This window comes from Triticum dicoccoides, chromosome 6B, assembly GCF_002162155.2.
Source record: "Triticum dicoccoides isolate Atlit2015 ecotype Zavitan chromosome 6B, WEW_v2.0, whole genome shotgun sequence".
Lineage (NCBI taxonomy): Eukaryota > Viridiplantae > Streptophyta > Magnoliopsida > Poales > Poaceae > Triticum > Triticum dicoccoides.
The window spans coordinates 682,998,916-683,003,870 of record NC_041391.1 but is presented as its reverse complement, the minus strand read 5'-3'; positions in this window follow the sequence as shown (position 1 = coordinate 683,003,870).

Here is a 4,955-nt window from a genome sequence, read left to right as displayed (position 1 = left end):
AGGTTCGGGATGCGCGGTAGTGAAGGGGTTGGGGGTAGTGAGAATAGGTGGCTCAAAGAGGCAAGGTACAAGGCATGCTTGATTATGGGATTTAGGAGTGTGCTTCCGAGGTGCAGGTGCAGATGGACCAGTTGTGTAGGATTGAGTCGGCAGAACCATGTTGAAGGGTTTCTCTGCAAAAGAAAAAAGAAAGAACCATGTCGAATGTTCTTTTTAAAGTGCCCTTGCATGGTGGTGGAAACGATGTCATCTCCTTGTTGCTATGTTGGTCATACCCATGGGCATCTTTATCAACTCCTATCCTCACTTTATATCTTGTAATAAAAAATATATTTAAAGATGGATCCAATGATATTATAATGGGACGTTTACATCCCCCACCTAATTTCCATCCGACCTCATCTTTACCCCTAAATAAAAACAATGCTCAACTTTGCCCCTCTTCCGTTAAGTGTTCTTATAGAAATGTCTTTCCGTAAATTTTCCGTCCAGTCAAAGGCCTTTGTCTGGATGAAAATGTACGGAAGGATATTTCTATAAGTGCACTCAACGAAAGAGGGACAAAGTTGAGCACTGTTTTTTAGGGGTAAAGATGAGACTGGGTGCAAATTAGGTACTTTATCTACAAACGTAGTTAGAGTCTATAAAGTTTCGACTTGTGACAAAACTAACATGTAAGAATGTGATGTTATGCTTAGTTCACATGACGGGCCATGTTTTATTGCGAGTCTATTTATTTTCATATTAACTAATAATATACTTTTAATATATATAGTAGATTTTTTGTTGAACGTTTGAGATCCTCTTTTATGAATGATGAAATGGATGTGATTGAACAAACCCATATTCATATTTTCTTTTCTATTTTTTAAGGTTGCCTTTAGTTGGAAACACATAATTTCTGGAAGAGAACCCTATTCTTTTGAAACATCCCACTTCTAAAAGTGAAACCATCCATATTTAACCCTATAATTTCTGAAAGTAAAACACCTAGTTTCTGACAAGAAAAAGACCATGTTCAAATTTATGCAATATGGGAATAGGCATGCTACCCCTCGGATAAAAATCAGGAAAGATTACCTTGTCACAAAGTAACCATGGTAAACACCAGCATTGGCCTAACTCTTCTTTTAAGCCTCCGTTAAATATGCAAGTGTCATCCTATTGGATGGTTGAAATTGTTTGGATTTCACCAACTTGTACATTTTTATATTAAAGTATAGATGAAAGAATCATGAAGTAAGCAATTGTAGATTTTCAAGGACAAACATTTGTATACACATCAAATAAAATAAACAATCCTATACTCTAGAAACCTCTATCAATCCATTTTTTGGACACATTCCCATAAATAATATCCGGTGGATTTGTAAACCATAGATTTATACAGATTTTTAACATGCCTACTTTGGTATGCACATTTACAAATACAACAATATACATCTAAAAATAATACATAAGATTGTTCCAGCTAAACATAGACAACTTCTCTTATATTTTCTTGGATGTAAGGCTATCGATGATCAATTGATCCAATGGTTTCCCAAGCGAGGAAATTTCTTAAACTAAAATTCAATAAACCATTATAACATTCATTGAAAAATTAAATCGTATGTTGCACACTCATATATTTCCATGTTGGAGATGTGAAGAAAGAAAAATGTGTCTTCTTATTTAGTAAGCCAATTTTGTGCTAATTATCAAACATATATTATAAAATATATGATTTTGTGGAAGATATTATGCTAAAAAGAGATATACATGAGTATAAAAATTTAATATAAATAAACAAGATGAGTAATATTAATTTAAATAAACATATAATAGCCTAATTAAGTACAGAGATATATAACACCACTCATCTTTTTCCTCTCCTGTATTAACCCCAACGATGAGATTTCTGGATGTATCACGTCATCTTCCCTGCTCTATCGATGTGTGGCTCTGAGGAAGACTCAAATCTCTAATTTTTGATACTTTTAGTAGGGTTACACGGCAATAAATCGTTGTTGCTAGTGGCGGCTTCAATATAGTGAATAGAAGTTTCCTCGACCTCCCCGCTTCTCTTACTGGGCTCTTTGGACGACGATGTTAGGATTTCCAGAGTTTATTGGCATGGTGGCGGCGACGGCTTCATGTTGTAGGTTTGTCCTGTAACCTCCTCTCCGTCACATCGGTGCGGCCTTTCGTACTAGTGGGAGGCACGTGAGCTTTTTTTGAAGGTTGGAATCTTGGATTTGTGATCTTTCGATTGTGTCGTCTTTGACAGTTTCTTTTCCAGTGGATTGAGTCAGTAAGATTGTGAATTAATGACTTTTTACCCGCATCAACAAGGTCTGGCTGGCCGGCGGCAAGTGTGGGAGGACGACAACATCGATTGAGGAAGACAACGTCAATTTTCCCCGGGACAGATATGCACTTTTTTTATGTTTGTAAGAATGGCCTTGTAAAAGTTGGTTGACTTTTTTCTTCGGCATTTTGGCATAAAAGAAATTGTTTATAAAGATTGGCTTACCACAAAGTAGTTTATACTTTGTTTTTGAACGAAGGAGTGGCTGTTTTCGACTTGAGCGATAGGTGGCATGATTAGTGGGATAACCCACTAAGCTCTGAGGCATGTCCGCCTCAAATGCAAAGTGCACAAGAATATGCTCACTCGGCTTTGCAAAACATAATCTGTCAACTAACTTTATTCCAACATATTAGTCAAGCAAGTATCATAAAAGTGCTTTTTGTAATGAAAGTTTCAACACACTTTTTTTTTCTTGTGGGAGAAAGTTTGAGACACTTTGGCACAAGAACGGTTAGTATTCTAAGTTCACTAGTACTCCCTCTTTCTATAAACTAATATAAGACGTTTTAGAGGGAGCATTTCTCTCCCCCACGCAAAATGTCAACGCAGTTTTGCATGTCAACGGAGCTCCTGTCGGTCACCTTCACCTAGCTTTATGTGCAGATGATGCGAAGCTTTGCTGCAATCTCAAGCACTTGTAGCTTACTATCTGGCTGAATCTGCACGCATGGCATCCCATCTTTCTGTGCGGTATCAAGCTAGAGGTCCAAAGTTTGATCGCGTCAGAATCACGCGCGGGAAAGGGGAGAAGAATCACGCGCGGGAGATGCCATGCAGACGAGGGCGTACGTCGTCGCCGGGTAGATGGGCAGATATACGTTGTGATCAGTGATTCGATCAGTGGGCGGCCAGTGGGCAATCGACTTCAGTGACCGTTTCATTTTTGTCTTTGATGAATAGTGTAAGTCGAGCTCATGTCATCCATCCTTTTTGATAAGTACTAGATATTTTTTTCCCAAAATAAGCTATAGATATGGGAGTACTGAATCATCCCACAGGTCAAGATCGCTCAGTATCATCATCCATGAGAACGGGTACAGCCTTTTTCAAACCTAGTGCCGGGACATAATTAAAGGCTGCTATTATAGGCAATAGTGATATCCAAGTATAGTATGGGAACAGTAGGCCAGCTTGTGATCTAGAAACAACTCTGTCACTGTCAATGACAATACATTGAGAGGAAGCTGACTCGTCACTGGCTCACCTGCAGACTGTTCGGACAAGAAAGTTTTTATCCTGAATTTGTTTGTGTCATCGCTGTTACTTGTTCACTGGCGTACACACATGGACCTGTGGACAAACTCAGCAACGGGAAACAGAAGAGGATGCGTATGTGCACAAACACCTCCTACGGGTTGACCTGACGGTGCTAACTGGTCTGCACTCATGGCAACGCTTCTTTTCGTGTGACATCAATTATGTACATGCCAGCTTGCTTTCTCCTAGATGATAAGTATCATACGTGTGGCACACAGTAACACCGTCCTGATATTTTTATAATTAAAATTGCCATCTGTAAAAAAACACACAAAAAAACTAAAATTGTTATCCACACAGAATTTTGTCATGTTTCACAACTAAAGTTGCCATCCTCAAAAAATTAAACTTGCCATCAAAAAACGTTAGGAAGGGTCTTTTATGCCAGCTGGTCCAAGGCTTTCGACCGCGTTGAAGTCACGCGCTCCCTCTTTGCAAAAAGGTGAAAATCATGTGTAAGAGATAAGCAGATGTGGTGGATGATCAGCGGGCAGCCGATTTCATGTGCGGCTGTACCCGTTTTCTATTTTATAATTGATGAAAGCAGGGCTCAAGTCATACTTCTTTTGTCGGTGATACTCCCTCCGTTCGGAATTACTCATTTAAGAAATATTTCTTGAACGAGTAATTTCAAACGGAGGGAGTACATTTTTTCTGCAAGACTACGCAAATGCATAAATACTGAAATAGAGGATACCCCGGGCGTTGCTTTATGAATTGGTTGATGAAAATTTAAATTGAATTACGAAGCAAAGACTCAAAATGCATATGACTCTCTTAGATTTATAGGATCATTTATAGGATTCCGAGTCAAGGTCACTCTGCATGACACACACACACACACACAGGTCACTACATGACACGCAAAGAAAGAAGGTCAACTCTGCATATCAAGGTGGAACTGAAGCCGCTAGACTTTCGTTGTGTAGGAAAAAAAATCAATCTACGGTAACTGAAATTGACTTGGTGTCTCACTTTGGCCACAATTTTGAAATACCCGAAATACGACCACTAAAGTTACAATAAATGACTCAATACAGCCATTGATATGTATTTTGCTTAGCTGACATACAGTTGACTGGTGGACCAGTACGTGGTGCTAATTATAGCCTATGTTTCAAAAAGAAAAATTATAGCCTATGTGCAAAAGTACTTTGGTATATTACGCCGGTCCCACCAATCAGTTGGTGATTTTTTGGATGTATCACACCGTCATCCCTCCTCGATCCACCGGTAGGTCGCCGACCCTCTCCTGCTCTGCCGGTGTACGACCATGAGGAAGGTCCCAATCTCTAGCTTTTTCCTGCTGAGGCGACGAATTGTTGGTGGTGGCGGTGTCGATCCG